Raw genomic sequence first — 23,024 nt, forward strand, 5'->3', positions numbered from 1 at the left:
ATTTATACCTTGGTCCTACCTACAGCTAAACTAAAAGCCTGACAAATTAGCACTGTAAGAAATAAATGGATTTTACATGAAGAGAGAGAGGACTGTTCTCTGTCTTTGTCATATCCTAATCACATAGAAACTTGGGTTGGTTTTTTTTCCTTTATTTTTATGACAAAAGCAACTGTAAATCAGTATGAGCAAATGGACTTCTTGGCTTAATTCTTGTATAGCTGGTTTTAGCTACCAATACTGTTTCCTAATGTGGTTTTTTTCATTCAGATTCAATGAATCTCAACTGAATTGACTTTCTAACTGCACCCTACAGGTAGACTAAGTGTTCTTTGGGCTATTAAAGTGCCTGTTGCCCTGGAGCTCTCTTGAAGTGGATATAAAGTCCAAATAGCAGCTGGAAGACATACAGTGAAATTTCCTTTGAAAAAAAAAAAGCTGCTGCTTCTCGAAGTTTCTGGTCATATTTACAGTAGAGTGTGAATGGTAGAGCCGAGAATATGATGAAATTGTTCATAGTTTCCAAGTAGCCTTTCTCTTATTTTCTTGGGTATAGATTAGGAAAACGTCTCAATTACAGGGGTCTCATCCTTTTCTGCAGAGAAGAAGCTCTGTTAAGATGATCTCTGGACTTTCTGAAGTGTTTGTAGCTCTCTTGGCTTTCCATATCTATCAAATTATCTACTCTAAGATACTAGAGAAGCATGTAATGAAAGGCATTTCAGTGTTATGCATTGCACAGAAATATAGGACTAACTGTATCTGATCTGATAAGAATTAGAGGTAACTTCTATTTTGCCTGAAATTGCATAGTGGGCTAGACTCTGCTGCACTTGTTCAAATATGACTATATTTTCTGCAGCACTCCTTGAGTTTTATGTTAAATTTGAACTATTTATTTTAGGTACAATGAAACTTGTAAGATGTGAGTAAAAATGTAATCACTGTTTCTCTTTTTTCTTTTTTTTAAATAAAATTTTAAAAAAGCTTGGAGGGCGACTTTGTGAACTCTTTTCCAAATTATGCATCTCACATGCTAATACTTCAGATACTTCAATGGAGGAACAAACACCAATGCCTTTCAAAAAAAAAAGCCACAGATTTGTAAAGGTATAATCTGATACTTATTTTTCTGTGGTAACTAACTACTGTCCTCTGATTCTGAAAAGTGGCTATGATTCAACAACCTTTGGTAAGCAGTGAGAGCTTCAGAATACATACCTGTTTTTCTCTTATGAGAGAATGACTTTCACATTTATCTTAGGCAAAAAAATCAAACCTCATTAAAAGAAATATATCTTCTGTGATTAAGGATCATTCTGAGTTAAGTTGATGTATATTTGTGTGCTTGCGTCATTGTTCAAGAGAAAATAATTCGGTTTTGATTTTGGTTTTGGGTATGTTTGGGCAGAAGGCATTTAAATGACTCTTCATGTCAGTAATACAATTTCTAAAATTTTCGTATTGACTTAGAATAATTTTTCTGCTTACAATTCCATTCCTACTTTGCTGTAGTTTTAATGTTTGAAGACAATCTTACTAAATCAGATCTTTGCTGCTTTTGAGTCTGTGCTGTCTCCCACTGAATAAACCTGGGAGCAAATTCTGACTTAAAACAGATTCCACTAAAGAAAATGTAACTAATAATCTGATCAAGGTATTTTAATAATTTCAGAGACTTACACTCTGTTTTTTAAATCTCAATTGGCAAATGGTAAAGATGAGAGTTTATCATTGTTTTAGAATCTTCTTCTGAATTTTGAGGTGAAAAACACTGGCAGTTGGGTCTTCTCCATGAAATTTAATAATGTATTGAAGCAAAAAGGCTAGTTTCCAAGGCAATTTGCAGCATATAATAACAAGGAGTATTTCTCACTCTGTGAGTGTTCAGAATGATCCATCTTGAAAAGTTGATTATGGGTTTTTTTTACAACACTTTTACAGCAAACCCAAAAGTAATTTGTAAGATAAAAACATTTAACACAAAACATAGAGTTGTGATTATAAGAATTCATGTTTATTTCTACTAGACAGACTATATATGGAAACATATCTAAGGAATGATAAAATTTTATAATTTCTTTCCATTTAAGTCAAAGACATTGGAATTAGATACTGAAGCGCTCTCAACTTGTGAGCCTAATCACCATAAGAATTAGCTGGAAATTACCTGGCAAAGGTCTGTTTGTGTATTCTGTTCTGGTTTGTAGAAACCAAACATTTCATAGAAATATCTTTAATTCAAAAATCTTCTGTCTAGTTGTGAAATTTTCCAGGTTTTCTACTCTGCTGGTATATGAATCTTTCAATGTCTGTGGCTTGAACTGAATTTGCTGGGGTTCCAGAAGCCCTAAAAAAGATCCCAAAGTCAGAAAACTTCAATGACCATGGAAAATCCCAACTCTCATCCCATCTCACTGAGTATCCAGGTTCCTTTGCCTTTTCAGTGGACTGGAAAGCTACATCATCTAATAATTGTTACAGTTGGGAATAATGAAAAAAAAATTCATTTGTAAACATTCACAGAACAGAAGTCTATATTATTTTGTCAGTATCATGAGCAGTTTTTTCCCAAATTATTGTTTTTCAGGCTTTCTATTCCATAGGTTCAAAAACTGTGTTCCAAGACCATTTATAATCTAGTGTGACCTGACTCATCAGCTGTCAGCCTTCTGTTCAACCCTACCAGATGTTACCTGGAATTCGAGCTTCCAGTCTAGAGCACAAAAGTTTTGCACAGGCTAATTGCCCCTTTTTTTTTTTTAATATCACATAAATATTATCTGTAACTGTTATTGTACCCTTAAGCATGTTTTCCTTATGGTTAGGAGCCTCAAGTGTATTTGGAAACATACTGATAGACATGTGAAGGAAAATGAATAAAAAGGGACAGAGAAAAAGATTGAAAATAATTTTTTCCAAGTCACACAACAACTCAGAAATAGCACCTGTACAGGAATTAGCCTTTCCCTGTGGCCCAGCCTGGACTCTTGTGTCTCTGCTTTCAGTATTTCGCCTTCCCATGTGAAACTCCAGATTTGTAACTCAGAATTTGTAATTCTGATCTAGAAATTGGATGTGTAATTAGATAATCTACAGATGTCAGGGAATGCACCAGAACATTTCATCCAGCTTTGACTTTTCAGTGCTCCCTGATTTTCACAGCTAACCATAACTTGACAAGCCTTGTGGCTGTAACTATTGAAGTTGACAGTTGACATTTGTTCTCAGCATGAATGAGAAACAGCCTTTTTCTTGTCTATTCTTGGCACATTGTTCTTCTTGATCTTTTTGTTCTTTTGGATGGCACATGCAAATTGAAATTACTCAGTACCCACTAGAAAAACCAAAATTAGTTAATGCATATTAAATGAAATAAAAAAAACAACAAAACTTCAAACCTGCAACAGCAGTGATACAATTAATGTTCTAGTTTAATGAGATAGATTAATTTTAAAGAAAAAAAGTATATTATCTCCTCATGAAATTTGTCCTATGTTTTGTTTCATTTAAAATTTGTCAGATTATTTTACTGATATCATTATAGCCAAGCATAAGTAGCTTCACATATAGCAACAAATAATAACGGTATTGTGTTTACTTTTAAAAAACCCAAAATTTTATATACTTATAAAAGTATCAATAGCATTAATTTTTTTTTACAATTACTGTAAATGATTATTTTCAATAAAGCTAGCATTATAAAATGATGTTAAGGAATATCAGTACTTTTATCCATTCTGATATGCTTTCTTGCTTTCTCTTTCATCTTCCTGTCTGATGCAAAACTACTTCCCTATGGATGTTTTGGCCTATATTCTTTTCTCAGTTACACTGAATAATTTTATTAAAATCATTAGATTGTATGTTGAAATTCAAAATTATTTTGCATGAATTAATTTGTTTTGATTCATATTTAAAACAAACAAATGAATACTGAAATAAAGCTTGTTCAAGGTCAAGTATCTACCAGTAAAAATATTTTGCAAATACGTAGATTTATTTAGAGATGCAAGTTATTGTCTTCTGTATCAGTACAGTTTGGGTGACAAATGGATTGAGAGCAGCCTTGGAGAGAAGGAATTGAGGCTAATCATGGATGCATAAATGGGATTGTTGTAGAAACTCCCATCCCAGAAAGATAACTGCATCCTTTTTTGTCATGAAACATTAGAACAGGCTGTCAAGAGAGCTGGTAGATGCCCCTTCCTTGAAGGCATTCAAGGTCAGGTTGGAGAGAGCTCTGAGCAATCTGATCTAGTTGAAGATATCCCTGTTCATTGCAGAGAAGTTAGACTTTAAACTATTCTACGACTCTAACTATTCCATGATTCTATGATCCTAGACTGCATAACAAGAATAGTCCCCAGGCCAAAGTAGGTGATTCTGTCACCCTATTCTGCTCCTGTGAGACCCCACCTGGAGTACTCTCCTGGAATGTCACAGAATCATAGAATCAGCATCATAGAATAAGCCAGGTTGGAGGGGAGCCATAAGAAGTACTCCCAGCTCTGGGGAGCCCAGCACAAGACAGACATGGACCTGGTAAAACAGGCTGGGAGCTGGCCATGACTATCATTAGGGGGCTGAAATTCCTCTCCTCTGAAGCATTGCCAAGACTGGGGGAAAGAAGGCTCCAGGGAGACCTTTCTGAGGGGTTTATAAAAAAGGTAGAGAGAGGCTTCTGTCATGGGCTTGCAGCAATATGACTCCTGATAATTTTAAACTAAAAATTGTCAGTTTAGATGATACAAAAGGAAGAAATCTTTTATTACAAAGGTGGTGAGACACTAGACAAGACTGCCCAGAGAAACTGAGGATGCCCCATCCCTGGAAGTGTTCAATACCAGGTTGAATGAGGCTTTAAGCAACCCAGTCTAGTGAAAGATATAACTGTTCACAGCAGAGGGATTGGACTAGATGATCTTTTAAGGTCCCTTCCAAGCCAAATGATTCTATGATTCTATGATACTAGCAGTACCTAAGTAATATGTTAATACTTTATTATTATCAATTATTAGACTTTTTTTCCTCCATTCAAACTTTTTCTTTTCTATTTTCTTCTGATTACATATCAATTTTTAATGTTTAAATACAAATTTTCTACAGCATATACTAAACATATTTTATCTGTGGTAAAATCTCTTCCCTATGTGAATATAGTCCCTGTAAAACTGTGTAAAAGAATTCAGGACATCATACATACTATGCAGAAGTAGAAATGACTGTACAAGCTTTTAAGTAATAGATAATCAAGTTCATTTTGTGCTGAATAACATTTTGAATGCAGAGACCTTGCCAAGGGGCACTCAAGCTTTGATAGAGGAAAAAGCAAGATTGTTCATAATAGTAATTGCTACATATCCTGGTATGTGGCAGCAAACAAGTTTGCAAGACTCTGAATTCGGACAAAGAGGTGAGAAATAAAGATTAACCCTTACTGAAATGAAAAAAAATCTGACAAACATAAATATAAATATTTCTAAAGAGTATTAATGTAAATAATGTATCTGCAAAAATAGCAGAATATGAATGATGGTAGTTCCATTTTTCTTTTCAAGATAAATTATCACAGGGATAGGGAGTAGAATGAAGCCCCCATAATCCAAGTGGAAACAGTGAGTGACCTGCTACACTACTTAGATACACAAAATTCCATGGGTCTGGATTGCTTCCATCCAAGGGTACTGATAGAGCTGCTGGGAGAGCTCACCAAGCCACTTTTCATCATTCACCTGCAGTCCTGGCTAGCCAGGAAGATCCCAGGTGCCTGGAGATGGTAAAATGTGAGGCTAGTCTAAAAGAATGACCAGAAAGTGGACCCAGGGAATTACAGGCCTGTCAGCCTGGCCTTGGTGCTGGGAAAGATAATGAAGCAGATTGTCTTGAGTGACATCAAATGGCTCGTGTAGAGGATCGGTCCTGGATAGATGTAATATTAAAAAAAAAATTCCTAACTGAAATTTTCAAGCATGGAGACAGACTGCTCAGGGAAGTGGTAAAAAGCCATCTCTGGAAACATTCAAGAAATGTCTAGATGTGGTACCTGGGGGCATGGTTTAGTGGTGAAGATGGCAGTGTCAGGTTAATGGTTGCACTCGATCTTTGAGGTCTTTTCCAACCTTAACAATTCTAGGATTCTATAGGCAGATTATCGATTCTTAAATTTTAGCATCTTTACTTTAGATGAATTTTTCAGTTGTAAAACAAAAATTGTTTTCCTCTCAAAAACATTGACAGCAGACAGTTGAGGCACAAAAAGTGTGTATCAGATACATTAACACAAAAACAATCAAAAAAAAAAAAAAAGGCAAAAAACCCCAAAGAAATGAAACCAAAACACCAAGAAAGAAGAAGTAAAAGAAAACAAATGTTACAGGAATAATCGAAGATATGTTCAGAGCAACTCAAAATGTTAACTTTAGCTTCAAGCAAGAGTCTGGAAGCTGTGCACAAAACCACTAATATGAGAGCTATTTAAATGAGAATAAGCTTATCCAGCACAGATGAAAAGCATAAGTCAAGTGGGAGTGATGATCTAAGAGGTGTGTTTCTGTCAAATGTTCCTGATGTTCTATTTTACTCTAATTGTGTAAGAAAGTTGTGAAGAAGGAATGTTATACAGAGTTTTATTCCAGAAGGTATCATCAAAATATCTATTTCCACTTTCATATTGAAAGCTCTCATCTTCCTCCAGCCTGTTTATATTAATCAGGAAGATTTAACATCACAGTCCTCTGGTGCAGTTATAGGGGACTGTTTTCAAAATGGAAATGCATAGATAAAACAGTCTTAAGCTCCTGAAATTATGCAAACGTTAAAAGGAATATACAGATTTGGTGTCATAAAAAAAAAAAAAAAAAAAAAAGGTAACGTAAAAGACAATTTACAAATTTTGACACTCCTGGCAATGTAGAATAGAGGAAAATTTCTTCTAAAGTACAAATCCAGTGATCAACCTGACCACTAATATGTCTGCAGGATTTTCTTGGTCGATACAGAAACAGAGGATTTTGGTTCTGCCTGTTTCATATTCTGTCTACCCTATACTGGATCCAGTTTCAGTTAATACAAATTTCTGTCCATGTTTTGATCACAGCTGAGGAACAGGAGAGTATAAACAACCTTTGGAGGTCATCAGAAATTAGTGGATTTGGCTGGATGGGTATTTCTATGCCACCCTTCTTTCCTATAGCTTGCAAATCAATCTGTGTTGTATAGGATGGCCAGTACCTCTTCCCAAAACAGTCTATGGAAAACAGAATTATCACAGTACCTTGCCTGTCTCACTAAGTAAGCGCTTAAGCATTTCAGTAATGGAGCAACAGAACAGTCAGATAAGAAGATTCTTCTGAAAACAAGAACGAAGCAATGTTGGAAGAGCTTGGTGAAGGGCTTCACTGTTAAAATACCACTCGGATTGTTAATTGGAGTTACGACTATGTGGCAGGAAGTTTTAGCCTTAGTTCTGTTACCGCATCTTCCTGAAGGCCTGGGTCACACAGCCCAGCAGTAAAGCAGACTCTCTTGTTCCAAGACAGTGACTGCTGTTTCTTACCTCTGCAACAAACACACAGCAAGGACTCAGACAACATCTTCTGTGATTCTTAGGGTATTCTGCACCGGGTGAGGAGTTGGAACTGATGATTCTCATGGGTTCCTTCCAACACAGTGTATTTTATGATTCTATGCCTATTCAAGGCTTTCCCTCAAACGAAAATTCTGAGAATATAAAGAAAATATGTTGCTAGTCAAATTTAAACAACTTTGTTTAAATAGTCATTTAAAACAATTGCCATTTAAACAACATATTCTGTGTCAAATATTCCTTTATTCTCTCTATAATTTCCTCAACCAGTTTATATTTAGCCTGAATCAGACTAAAGAATTCTAATTTATTGGAATGACTGCAAGTAAGTGCCCAGAGAATAAAATGGTAGGAAGGATCTCAAACAGTCTTTAACAAAGACTGAGATTTTATACATTAAGAATAATGTCTTTCAGTGATTATTTATGTGGGAAAATGATATGTAAATAGCTCTTGGTGGTACTTTGGATTGCATGGTTTCAATGAGTCTTGTATGACTAGTCTCAAGAAACCTGGACATTAGGTTTTTCTGCTTTAAAATTTAAAAAAATATTATGAAGTGGATTTCTATTGCAAATCTATGTGATGTAACCAAGAAGGACTTATATTGCCTTGAACACAGTACCCACAGATTTATGGAAAATTCAGTAAACTTATAGAGTAATGGATTGTATTTATTTTACTCCTTTCGAAAATACTCTAACTCTATTGAAATATTTCTGTAAATGGGGTTTGTCTATCAGAATATGCTTTAAGAGAAGATTGATTCACAAATAATGTTCTCACCATTGGTTCCCATGACTTGGGTGAAAATTTCAGTGTTTTCCTTAATATATTTTAAACCTGTAAGAATAATGCCTCCATAGAGAAAGAAGTCCCAAGGTTCCCTCTTAGTCTTTGCTCCTGGATTATGTTTGGTCTCTCCCTACTCTGAAGCATTCAACAATAACAACCAGATGTTGTCTTCAAGGCACCAGCTGTTCTCCCTTAGGTTTATACACAAAATTCCTGGCACAGATTATAGCCTTGTTTAATCAATTTGGGCTACTGAACACAGAGATGGTGTCAGCCCAAGCTGTCACTTTTGGTGTGGTCTGATCCCAATGGCTGGAACAGAACGGACTAAGACAAAAGTAGGGGCAAGGAATATGGGGGTCCTGACTTTTCTTCCCCCACCTTAACAGGTGTTGGTGACAATGCAGTATGCTTTCTACTAGACCTTTGTTATGATCAATAAGGTAGAACTGATTTCTACCCTAGGCATATTTTCTTTATGTAGCAACAAACTGATGTGGACAATCTGCAGAGACATAACCTGTAAAGAGTGAGACTTATATTTCTCATTCAGAATTGTAGGTTGACATCAGTGAAATTCCAGGTAATTTATCCCAGCATAAGTGAGCACAGACATGTTTTTTTTTTTCAGCCCATCATGTCTGAAGCCATCTCTTCCAGTTACATGCTGACCAGTTACCAGCCATTGTAACTCATCCAGATGTGTTTGTGTAGGAAAAGTGTATCCAACATGAGCACATACACATTCCCATCCTGAGACCTAGGCACAAAATTATGTCAGCAGGACAGGGATAAAGGGTCACCATACCCCTCTAAATTGCTTAGCATAACTAATAAATCTAACTTGCATAGTTTGTAATTTGTGAAATTAATTTATGCCACAACAATAACTTGCCAGAATTTTGACAAAGGTGCAATTATATTGCTTCCTGATAGCAGCAGATTAGTTCCTGTTTACACCGTGATGGCCTTTGACAGCCCTTTGCCCCAGAAGAGCCCTTTGAAATTAGTGAAGCTGCACACACATACTCTTGGGATTTGTTCATGGCTGATCTCTGGTGTTAAATTCTGTTCTGTTGCAGAGTCTACCCAGATGTACAAAGACATTTGACATTATACAAGAGCCCTCGGCCCACTTTAAATTCAGATCAGGTCTGTTACTCAAATGTAGATTTTCTCATTCACATTGGTGAAAGACATATACACCTATTTTTATAGTTTCTCGTTATAATAACAGCATCAAGACAAAATGCATGTAGATAATTAGCATAATGCTAAGAATTTGATTAAGTAAAAATTTAGATACAATTAGAATTAATAACAAATCAAAAGACATCTGTTTAAAATGGGCAAAATTATATTATCAAAAAAGATCTTTTGACTTTCAGCAGTGAAGGGTTTTCTAGAATACTTATCGTTTAATAATTGATTATAATGCTTGGTGCTATTGCCCATTAAATAAATATTACTAGTCCTAAACAAACATTACAAGTTTGAAAGTCTTGTATCTTCTGTGCTAAATAATCATAGTAGAGAAGTCATTAGTCATATGGTTTACATAACTGGTCATACAAATATTGAAATGCAGCATACTAGAATCCTTTAGTGTGTTATAACACCTGATTTACTGTCAGATCATCAAAATTAATAAATAAAGTTTCAGTGCATTTATTATATGTATTTGGCTTGAAGCAAATCTGACAGCCTGCATATCCATACTGCAGTCATCTATTATCTTTCTTCATACAAACAATTAAATAAAGACACATCCTCCTAGTACCCACTGAAGATAAATACTATAAATTTTTCTTTTCATTTTTTTTCTTTCCTTTTTATCTTTGAATGCACATACTTTAACTTTATGCTCCCACTTGCAACTGGCGCAGCCCACTTTGCAGTTAATTTGCTGGATATTTTTGATTTTCTAATATAAAACTCTTCACAAAACGCTTTTCATCCTTGATTAAGCACAGTCAGTATAGAAATAAAATTAAACGAGAAAAAGAATTCCTGGGAAAGTATTTAATTAGCTGTTTTTACTGTCATCACACAATGGGGACCAAAATAGACTGGAATGTGAACAGGGAATCCAGAACAATGCCTTAAAACACAAAAGCTGTGATTATTCTAGATACTTATCTGCTACTGAGCTGTCAGGAGGAATTAAGATGGATTTTTACTGATACCCATAGAGAAGAGACTAAAATACTTGAACTATTGAAAGTGAAGAAAATATTGGCTTAAACAAAAAATATCTACAAGGTATATCAGAAAAGATATGGTCATGGTACAAAACATTATGTTGTTTCTATTTTGATTTTTAGGGCATGTATCTTGCAGAAATAGTCGTGAAAGAGTGTTGAAGTGTCATTTTCTTCACATAATTAATATTCTAGCAAACACTAGTGAATTTAATGTGTAAGTATTCTTGAGCATTTGTATGCAACCACAAATAATGATCCTTCCAGTAAGTTTTATGAATAAAGGATAGACCAGTTATTTCTATAACAAATCTTTTTATTCTGTCATTATTAATTTAATTGCTAACTTCCTTATATCTTATTTAGTCTTCACTACATTCTGCTTAATGAATGAGTTATCATAGAAAGTTTCATAAATAAGTGTGGAAAATGTTAAAAGTCTAGCAGTTGTGGTTGGACAAGTCATTTTCTAACATTTAATTATGGAAATACCTGTTAGTCTGGCATGATTTTAGGCACAGCTATAGCTATTTTCATTATAATGTGGGGAAATTTAAGTTGAAAACAGTCCTTATTACCTATAATTTAACAAATACCTCCCAATGAAGTACTGTGTCATCTTTTTGAGCTATGGCTATCTAGATTAGCAGGTGAAATCCTCACTATGGAGACCCTGGCTTGGGAAGTTAAGACATGAGCCAAAGCCAATTTAAAACAAATGAGAAAATCCTATTGACTTCAGTGGGATCAAATCCCTGGAGAGCAGCCTAAAGGACCCCAGTGCCAGCCAGCTTCCCCACAGCATCCTCTTCTGTCCAGGATGGAGCTGTTGTTTTCCTGGAGAACCATCTCGCTGGCACTCACAAGCCAGTTGGCACTAGAATTGTCAGACAGGGTAATTTTGTCAGTTTTCTTGGATAGACAGTGGAAACAAATGTGTCAAAAAACTGCTGGATTGCTTTCTAGTCTTATGTGCTTCAGGTTAGTAACTTTTTCAGTTATCTAAACTCTTCAGATGGTTGGATCTTACTGCTTTTTGTCTTTGTTCAATAGATTTGTTCTGGTCATCTCAAACTGCTTCTCGCTTAGACATAATAATAGATTAAAATGACTTATCAGCATAACTGGAAAGATGTATGCTAGTCACAGTAAATATGTGGAAACACAAACTGTTTATTTGTGGACATTCATGGAACCAGACCAAGACTGATATATCTGTCTTTATAAAACATGTTACCAAATAGCAACAATCCTAATTTAATAGATGTTCTAATACAACTGAGGACTCTGTTCTCTCAATCCAACATTGCAATCCATCACATTGGTGTGTGACTGGAACAAAGTACGGTGGGTGAGTTGCTCTGTAGATATAATTACCTACAAATCTATCTACAATTGCCTATCTATAATTATCTCAAACTGTACAGTATCATAGCAAGAAAAAAATCATAAATCTTCTTTCTATAAGGACTTTAAGGTCTTTAAGCATTTAAGACTTAAAGTCCTACTTTGCTATAGCCTGCCTGTCCTGTCTATACTCTGATTTTTACCAAAATAAAATAGAGTAAAAGGAACATTAAAAGCTAACTTACAAATGGAAAGGGAGTAAATATGTGACAGATCTGACAGGAGAAATTGCTATATCCAGAATAGGTAATTTAAAATATGTTGAGTGTAAATATTTTAGTAGAAGCAGTAAGGCTCCATTATAAAGCAATGTACAAAAATATAAGCCATAGGAGTCCTTATAAATTTTCAGAAACCCAGTTATGCTACCCATTTGCAAAATAAAAATTAAAAATGAAGAAAGGTAATCATATTGTAGCTAACCAGCATTAAGCAAGGATGTAGATAGACATAGGTAGAAGAGAAAACACTGTAAAGTAAAGCTGTGAAAATCCTGTAAATAAGAAAATTGCATACAGGTCAATGAACTGAATAAAAGTGTCTTCAGTCTTTACTTCCATAATATCTACATTTTTAGGCATTTTTTTCTGGCCATGCAATGACTTTATACATCTGGTTCAGCCATGCTACAGACTCTATAATGCTTACATGCTGTAAAATCTTTTAAAAATCCGGCCCTGTACAGAATGCACTCCTTGTTTAATAGCATATAACCATAGCAACATAACATATGTCCTACCTTTCTTCTTTTCTTTAAATAAAAACCCAGTTGTTGCACATTATATACCTAGGAGTTTTATCTATTGATAAATACTGATTTTTGCTGGGCACTGTTTATATTGGCACTTGCATAAAGCTGTGAGCCTCCTCCAGTCCAGAGTCCAGCTGCAAATGACTAGGTATTGAATATTGCCTTTCTGAAAACTCTGACATGGAGACAATATTTGAATTATTTCTCATACATCTTAGGGTTACAGAAATTGCAAACTGTTTTTGCTTCCTCTCTTATGTTTATGCATCTTGCAGAGATATTCAGCTGCAACATTTTCATCAGTGGTTAATGAGCTGCAGTGCAACCTACTGGCTTTCAGATTCCTCTTTTCTCTCTGAAGCCATTGTACTGCATTTCTCATTTCATTTCTCATTTGTAAAAACAAAAACTAACACCATCAAAGCTATGAATAATGTCACTGAAGCTTGGATTGACTTTTCAAATCTTCTCAAGATATGAGAAATTAAGTTTGTTTTTTTGTGTGCCTATTTCCATTTCTCTCCTTAGTCTGTCATGTCTTTGTGGGTTCTAAGCTACTAGAACTGCCATATTTGTGTGGGCCATCTTGACATAACGAGCTATAGAATGATAGAATAGCTTGGGTTAGAAGGAATCTTAAAAATCTTAAAGAACATTTAATTCCAACCCCCGCCATGGGCAGGGACACCTTCCTCTGGACCGTGTTGTTCAGTGCCCCATCCACCCTGGCCTTGAACACTGCCAGGAATGGGGCATCCACAACTTCTCTGGGCAACCTCTTCCAGTGCCCCACCACCCTCACAGTAAAGAATTTCTTCCTAATATATCATTTTCATTTAGGGAAATTAATCTAAACATCTCCATAAACTGGAATTCGCATTATGATTAGCTAACAATGTAAAAACAAGATTGTAAGAGAAAGGTTACATATGCACAAAACCCAAAAATCTCTCATCAACAAGATTGTTTCTTTGGATGTGAAAACTGCCTGGAGGAATTTTCAAAATACTTCCTCAGTTTTGGCAGTTATTAAAAAAAACACAAATACAAGTCATGGTGCAAAACTGAAAAACTAAAAAAAAGAAAAAGAAAAAAGGAAGAACAAATGGATTGTAGCCAGTCCTTGAGAGATAATGCATTTTGACTAGAACTTCATGAAAAATATTTCAGATAATTATTGTAACACCAAGATATTAAATAAAAAGATCGAAACATTAAGGCATGAAATGGCTAAACTCCAAAAGTAAATATAGACATTTAAGTTCAGTTCTAGACCAGTTCTAGACTCACAAGAGAAATGCGTATAGACTAGATGAGAGTAAATGCAGTCTAGTGCCAGTGCAATCCAGAGCTATAGATGTGTTAAATAACAGTTTAAATAAGTAGTGTTGGTCAATTTTCTCATATAATGAATTATGTAATTATGTAAATTAGTTATAATGACAAGAATCAAAAGTATCAGAACATATTAAATGTTAAAGCATATTTTAACCTTAAACGAGTCTGCTGTAGTGAGTTGCTTCAGCAATTATTTGACTTCATAAAGCATTCAACAACTGTTTCTATAAACAGAAAAAAAAAAGTGGAGGCATTTGAGGTTGAATCAGATTGGGTAAAAATTACAAGATTTTCTGGGAATCTCAGAGAGAAGCTTTTTGGGTAAATTCTACAGACGTATACTGAAGTAATTCACTTATAAGTCCTATAAGCAGGCATATGCTAAAATTCTATAGCATTCTAAATTAATGGCAGTAATAATGTTTATATAAAGCTTTGGATCTGTTTTTACCACACACTTTTAATACAGAGCTGTAGAGACCTAGGACACAGATGTTGCTCATCTCTTTTCAGTAATTTCAAGTGACAGTAAATTGCTATAATGCCCATGCTATAGCTTTATGCCCCACTTTGAACCTGAATGAATATTAGATTAGGAGAAATGATGAACTGAATATGTTGTCCAAAATGAGGATGGAGCAAATCCCACACAGTGTGAGCAAGGTCTGAAGAACCAGCTGGTGCCCCGGACCACTGTGCTGCTAAACCTTTGTCTTGCTCTTCTGTACAGTCTTACAGGACACTCTCCCTTCCAGTCTTTAGGCCACATAAGGATTTCTGGCCCCATTTCTGAGTGACTCTAGTACAAATCTGAGGCACTGTGCTGCTGCCTCACTGGATCTGAGAAGCCCCATAAGCACCCTCCCGAGGGCACCAATATCTCTATTTCTAGTGGGGAGCCTACCCACTCACCCACTGACAGCCTCTTCCCAGAACACAACATATGAAATCTCCCACTTTCAGATGTAATAAATCAGTTTCCTTGCACTCTTCCGTGTCCTCTGAAAGTTCAGTGGTGGAGACTGCTCTTTGGTTTTCCCTGGGATTGGCCTGCTTGAAAGATGACTATGGGGGAAATAATTTTTTTTTTTTTTAATGTTACTCAGCCACGTCCCTTTTCGGCCATGCGATTTATTTCACAGCTGGGCTGGTGTTCTTTTTCCAGAAATGAAAAGTTTAAGCTCACAATGGAGTCCTTATATTGAAAGATTTATGAGATTTTTTTCATTCTATTGACTATGAATTTCTGCAAAAAAGTGAATTTTATGCCATGCCATTTGGCTCCAAGTCCAGTAGAATTTTTAATCACCCAAGTAACTCTAATTATATAAGTGCCTCCTCTAAAATCAATACCATTCCTCACACACCTAAATTGTACCCCTACTTAAGTGCTTTCTTGGATTCAGGCCCAAAATACTGTCATTAGAAAAACGTGTCTCTTTGTATTTCAGAGAAATGTAACAATAAAGGTGTATTTCTGTAAAATGTTCACATCTCAGATGCATGCTCATTATATAAGGTCAAGTTGAGTCAATGGATCACATTAATAAAAATTATAAAAAACAAACTATAATTTAATATGTCTATTGATTCAGTTTAAATGATTTAAGAAGCTTGTTTTCATTACAAATATGGACATTTTTAATTAACTTTTTTCTACATAGTCTTGTATGAATTAAGATTAATTATAATGGAATTTTATGCAGATTTCATTTAAACCTGAAGAAAATTATACCTATTACTGTTGCTGCCACTTGTGTGAGTCATAGCAAGAACTACTGCTTGGCTGGAAGGCAGAACAACAAATTTACATCTTAGAAATAAACAGCTAAAAGTAAACATAATCAGTAATAATCAAAAGCTTTTCTGGCTTTTGGAACGGGCAAAAAGCACACATGATAAGAAGTTTGCTGCTAGAGGCTGTCTTTTTCATCTTTGCTTTGAATACAATATTTTAAATTGTTCAAATTAGATTGACTGAGGATCTTAAGATTGTCTTTGCAGGAAACATTCTGAAGACTTGACGCCTTCCCAAACAATTCTAAAAATACCAAGTGGAGCACTGGGTTAGAGCATTTCTATAATTGTCCCACTAGTACTTTCCTTTTCACATTTAACCTCTCTCTCATTGACATCCTACATACAACATAACTTTTTTTTATACATAAGCTCTTTGTAGGTATCTCTGAACTATGTTTTAAACCTTGTCTGCAAGTGTGGCCTACTTTCTTAGTTTAAGCATTTGATTTTGGAAGCGTTTATTCAGACACTGGTCTGACAAATCCATGAAATTTTATGACCTCTACGTCTACATCAATATTTATTACTCTTCCACCCAAGTGCAAATTTTGTTACTAACTATTTGTTTTTTATTATTAAAAAACATAATATCGTCAGACCAAGGAAAAACTTCTTCTATATCTGACTAAAAATTTTCTAGTGTGTAGAGGTTCTGCAGTCAAAATCAATTGTGTCTCAGTAAGCTATTCTAATTTGAGTAAGTCTTGGGACCCCTTATCCTGGATAGCATTGAAGTGCTTTCCAGAACATTTTATGATCTCAAGGTTTTTTAAAAAATACAAAATGACAAAAACCCAAACATATTTCTGCTGGAAAACTCCCTGTCTGTTACAGGGGTGCTGGAACTACAACTTGCAAGTCCCTTGCAACACTAATAATTTATGATTCTATGATGGTTTGTGTCACACTTTCTCTTAACTGTACTTGTGATGACCATAAATGTCAATTTTATTTGATATTGCTTATTTTCCTAGAATAATGATAATTTCTTTCAATTTTATTCTTGCCCTTCAATTTATCTCTAAGTTCTCTCCAATTCTTGCTCTAATTATTTTCTGGAGATACTGCCAAGGTAACAAATATCGATTTCTAAGAGTCATCTTATTGGGACTTTTAATGTAGCAGTAAAATGTATATCTCTTCCCTTCAAACGTCTAAAGATTTTGTGCTATTCTGCATTTTATTAAAATTAATATTAGTATTAATATTAGCACTAGTATTAATTATCAGGGATGACTCAGGTAATTCTTTTCATAACCTTGAAGGAGGATTCCATGTCTTCCTGGACTATGAAAGGTAGCAAATTGAATATTTGTCATTTAATGTTATCTGTAACACTAAGGAAATAGTCAATATTTCATGATTACTGTATAAATAGGACTAATTTGTAAGCTAAAAGTAAAAATCGGTCTTGCCTCTTGAGTTTCACATTATTTTTAACAAATGCTGTAAAAATTCTGAGGAAAAATAAGTTTGTGTGCATTTAAGATCATTTTTGTATCATGTCCATTTCTAAAGCATTTTCCTTTTCTGTATTTTATTATTTTCACTATTCTATTATGTTATAACTAATTTAATATTAATCTTAGTTGTAGGTCTTTGTAATTTAATTTAGATGAATTAAAAGTGATCTATTAGTCAATTCTAAAGATTTTTAACATTATTCCTTGTATTTGTAGTGTCACAAGTAACATTATTTTGCTTATGCTCTCAAGACATGACACTATGTGAAAGAATGACCTTCAGTACTTCCAGTAAGTTGAAGTATGCTCCACTATAAACATCTGATGAGGAAAGATTATGCTGAGATTTTAACAGACTGACAACATCTTATCTTATAGTTGCACACATGCTTCTTGAAAGCAGGAAAGGCAATTTACCCTCCACTGTGACTATTTATTAGTTTTTTAATTGTCTTGGACTACTTCTGTACAAGCAACCATTAAACCATTGCATAAAAGAAAGAATGTGCGTGGTGGGTGAGAGCATCTGTGTTGATAATTTCTAAGTAAATAAATGTCACTTATTAGAACACAGTTTTGAACACCTGTTCAAGAGTAATTTAAGCTAATATTATATTCTTGGTCAGTTACTGTTTAAGCACTTGTAGATGGAAGGGATTACTGAGAAGGACAAAGCAGCAATTTCTAGTCACAGCTGCTCTCAAGTTTGTCGTAGGAATACTTAGAAATGGGCATCTAGATTTGATTTCCTAGAAATAAATTTTGTCTTTTAATGAAAAAATACAGCTTTTGAGAAAAAAAGTTCACTAAAAATAGTAAGGTCTCCTGTTTTGTTTCAGTTGGTGTAAAAACCCTTTTATAAAAAACCTGACATGACAATGTCACAGATGGAGTGGCCTCACTCATAAAAGAAAAGTAACAATATGTTTATTGATATAAAACGTCAATTTAACCAAGTTTGATAGTAAAAGTGACAGTGGTTTAACAAGATTCAGTGGCAAAGACAATAAAGTCAGACAAAATTATCAGGGAGATAATCCTTTGATTCAGGAAGGACACCCTTGAATTCTAAAAGTCTTCTCAAAGAGGAGTTTGGGTGCAACTGATCCTCTACTAGTCTGAAACTTGTTCAATGTTTATGTCTAAAGGTTTATAGGTGCCCAATCAATCAATTATATCAGTTAAAATTTCAAATTTTAGCATGCTATAAATCACTTAGCAAGGATCTGTTGCAGCAAGGAGTGTCTCAAACTCGAGGAGTAACCTTGTGAGGTGCCCCTATTAAGGGGAATATCCTGCTGTGCAGTTCACTGTCATGCAAGAGAGCTCAACTCTTTATAGAGGAAGATAATTTAATTATAGCCATACCTGCATGCTGACCACAGAAGTTAATTTCTATCACACTTGGCTTGAGCCAGATCTTGACCAGCATTATTTTTGGGTAACAAGAGAGGGCTCAGATTAGCTCTTGGCTGTTGTGTTGTTATCTGTCTCCTTCACATACACTATGAGTCTGGTACACCCATCACAACTGCTATTGGTGGTTATCACTTAAGCAGAGTTATGGGAAATAAAGGTCAAGTTTCAGGACAACGCTTTGTCACCTACAAGAAAAAGTTATTGAAATGCATGTCTGAAAAGTAGGTTGAAGTACACCCTCTGAATAAAAAACATTAAGAATCAGAAATATAAACTTTATGCCTGAACTAATGCTCATGGAAATCAGCAAAAGGGATGGATGTAAGGGATTTAAGTCCTTGTAAAAACATAGCTAAATTCTTACATCCTACTAGACTATGGAAGTGCAAAGGAACTGAAGCCGATTTCAGGATCTCATACAGTGTTTTTTCTATTTTATGTGTAAAACAGACTGACTCTTCTCACACAGGTGTTAAGAAGATTACTGATAGCAGATGAACTTGAATATGGACAAAACCCTGTGTGAAAGATTCAATAAATAAATTATCTGCTGGCAGATCTCTTGTGTTTCCTTTTGGATGGGACTAGTTGAGGTCGACATGACCTCAGATTTATTTGCTTTATTAGTATTTCATTTATTTTCAAATGCACCATAGTCATAATTCTCAATTTTTTTAAAAAGCGTAATAGACACTAGCTCTATCTTTGGTGGCTAATCCTTGCCATGGTCTTAATGCTACATCTAACCATGTAAATTTACGTTACCAAAAATACTTCACTAAAATCTTAACTTCTCACTTCTCTGTCTTCTGGGTGAAAATTTCCAAAGCACCTTAAGGTCATAAGTGCCTGATTTCCTTTGACTTCTAATTGCAGTTAAACATCTGATTTCCTCCTCACAAAGTAGGTGGGGGAGAACCACCAGATTTTACTGAAAGTAACACCACAGGTCACATATCTAAGTAATTTATTAAATGTATTTAAGATTTCTTCTGTATCAGGTGCTTTTTTAAACATATAAATATTTTAGCCTTTATCTGTAGCACACACCATGTTACCTAATACATTCTCTGCTGTTGCTATATCTATGAATTTAGCTAGCCTATTGACCTTTAAATTCTGCTGTCCTCCCTTCCCCCTGCAATTGATTTTTTTGTCATGGGCCCTAATTTTATGACAGTGTACTGAAAATATTTCTGAAGGAAATATGAATAAAATGTTAACTCTTCCAAAAGAAACATTTGTTCCACAGTCAAAAGCTCTCAAGAGTGAGAAAAGAGGTGACCACTGATTCAACGACTTGAATAGTTCCTGACAGTTATGTGCTTCTGTGACTTACAGTGCTTCTGAAATTAGCTGTTCCCCACAATATTTCCATTAAGAAATACTTACTATCTTTCCAAGATCTGTTATGAACTTCAACCTACTTTTAATTTTTAAATTGAAGCATATTATTAGTGTGATCATATTCAAAACTTGTATAGGATATGTTCAGAAATCTTTAAGCAACTTATAGGAATCCATATTTAGTTTGGGTTGGCCAAAATTGGTTACAATTCTAAGATGTTTTTGTTGCATTGTGGACTCTATTTTTTTTTTTTTTAATCAACTAGAATGCTAAACTTAAATTTAGTTGTACTCTGTGTGTGGACAACTATATGCTGAGTTTCATCTGTCACATCCCAAATCTATGTTAGCATTCAAGTGATCCTTTTCTCTCTGGTATTCTACCAGAGAGTTATTTATTTTACTTTCCTTCTTAAATTACTATGCCATGCTTTCCCACTAGGTAGTTTCAGTAATAAAATATAACAGATATTGGAAAATTAAATTAGAGTTAACTTTCAAAGGAGGTCCCTCCAAAGCCGGAATGAGTCACATTGTTTATGATACCTGTGGGATATCATTAGATGTGTTTTAAGTGCTTGTATTTTAGGACAATGCTTATTTGATGTTTTTATCAGCATAATGCTCACTTTAAAATGAAAAATTTCTAACTACATAACTAAGAAAACACAGAGCTATTGGCTTTTCAAACTCCCTCACTCTCTGCCATATTCCCATACCTATTGCGGAAACAAGAATCCTTGTGGACAATGTCAGAAAGTTACTTTGTTACCTGGCACAAGAGATATGAAACTGTGCTAAATGAGGTTTTCATGCTGTGTAAATTTATCTTGAACAGACAGACTTCTTACCATTTTCTTCATTTTTGTTCAGTAAATAAGGACATTCAGGCCTGTATTTCACTGAAGAAAAGACAGCAGAAAAAAAAAATATATGAATTACGCAAATAGGTAAAATCTAAAATGAACTCTAGAAAATGGAAAAGGACAAAAGAGTGATCAGGAAAATTCATAATTTAGAAGTAGCATGAAGCGCAATTTTAATTGAAAGTCCTATAAATAAATATGTCTATTAAATGGATTAACTACCTATACTGTTGACTAAACATACTTAGATTAATTCAGGCTTTTTTGAGAAAAAATAAAGTCGTCTGAGTAAAGAATTAATGGTTCTTTAAAGAAAATCACTGATGACAAAGGGCACATAATGAGATATTAGAAAATATATATATAAATACATATATTGGTACATCTGAAAGAGTAAGATTAAAATTACTTTATTTAAAGAATTCCAAGTTGAAGGTATTTAAGAATAATTGGATTGGAGAAAGCAAATGGAAATTTGGGCAGCATGTATTCCACTTTTTTAGATTATGGGCACACAAATAATTGATTTCTAGTTAGGTGGGTTTGTTTCTGTATTTTATCTGTAGGAGGTGAATTTCTGTTGTGGGCAAATTTGCAAAGAAACATCTTGATTCAGCGTAAAAAGAGAATTTTTACACTTAGCAGACATTAATTGAAGGTAATTCCAATATTTATTTTATATGCAGTTCTCTTGCACTACATGTAAATAAAAACTTTGGGTTAGGTAGCTTTATTCAGTATACAGTGAAAACAAAGACTTGATTTTCAGTTGCTATGTATCATTGACTCATGCTGGGTCATCATTGTCATGCAGTACAAATTTGAATGACTTCTTTCTTTTCCTCATCATAATTTCACACTGGAGTGCCAGAATGATAGACTCATAATGGGCTCCCTATAGACACATACAGAAATCATTTTGTCATGGTTATCTCACCTTGTAACAGCAGCGAAAGCGCTCGGTCTCCATGGTCTTGCATTAAACTGTCACATCATTGTCAAAATCCTCTGTTTCAGGAAATGGTGACACTACATCTTGAGTGCTGTGAAAAATAATGACTTCATTGCCCATGCTCAGTGGCTCTGTAAAACCAGATTACTCATTTATTTATATGGGAGGGGAAAACATTTTTTCAATAGTAAGCAATCATAGCAATTAAACATTTTCTTTGCTTGTTTAGCCGTCTCAAATTCATCATACCAACATTTTACCACCCCAGCAGTAAATTTTGAAGCAATATTTTTTTCTTTTTTTCTTTTTTCTTTTGTACTTTGACTTGCCCTGATTTTCAAACCATTTTAAATATACGCTAAACAAAATATTTTTACTTGTGATGATTTAATTTCTCATATTAAATAGAGCTCAGTTACTTCCCTCAGAGATACTTACTTGATTTTTTAACATTTTTTGATATTCATTTTCTGATATTCATTTTCCAATTTCTTTTTTTCTGTTTTCATCCTATAAAAATCCATATATCCTATCCATAGTTGCACATCAGTTCACTGAAATCTTAGATGGAAGAGAAATTTATTATCCTACTTCTGTAAGACAAAAAATTATACTGACTCAAATTGTTTGGCTCTAAGGTCAAATCTTTTTTTATTTAATAAAAACTCTCATTTTAATCATGCGACTAGAAAGCAGCATCTTTCTGTACCAGAAAAGCATGATAATGAGCTGGACTATCTTTGAGTACTTAGCAAACAAAATAAATTTGATATATTAATGACACATCTAAGAGTGCTAAAGATAAGTATATTATCTAGTACGCTCCTTTTTCATAGTAAATAAAGCAACATTCTCTGTCAAGGAAAGCCACATTTTTTGAGCCTATTCAGAATAACATGTTTGGTGCCAATCCAGCCATGATCAAGGGCAACATTGCAAATGTCTGTCCCCAGTGAATCTGGGTAATGGGGTTTATTTCAGAACAAAGCAGATGAGAGCTCTACTGTAGTTGATTATCCCTCTTACACCCTCTCAGTGCTAGGTCTGCCATGGTTTGATTTTGTGGGTGAATCATTAAAAACCGGTATAATGACGGA

General features: G+C 34.5%; 1 protein-coding gene and 1 long non-coding RNA gene across 2 annotated transcripts in view; one reads left to right on the forward strand and one right to left on the reverse strand.

Moving 5' to 3' along the window:
* EYS (EGF-like photoreceptor maintenance factor) overlaps positions 1-23,024 on the forward strand; it is a 789,024-nt gene that overhangs the window by 233,192 nt on the left and 532,808 nt on the right. The gene's annotated exons all lie outside the window — the stretch shown is intronic.
* On the reverse strand, positions 2,053-21,997 carry LOC148224471 (uncharacterized). The gene is made up of 4 exons (XR_015802674.1): positions 21,913-21,997; positions 20,961-21,011; positions 7,559-7,722; positions 2,053-2,350 (listed from the first exon to the last, which is right to left on the reverse strand). It is a non-coding gene; the product is annotated as an uncharacterized LOC148224471 (long non-coding RNA).

This window comes from Sturnus vulgaris, chromosome 3 (genome assembly GCF_052056855.1).
Source record: "Sturnus vulgaris isolate bStuVul1 chromosome 3, bStuVul1.hap1, whole genome shotgun sequence".
In the NCBI taxonomy this organism is placed as follows: Eukaryota; Metazoa; Chordata; class Aves; order Passeriformes; family Sturnidae; genus Sturnus; species Sturnus vulgaris.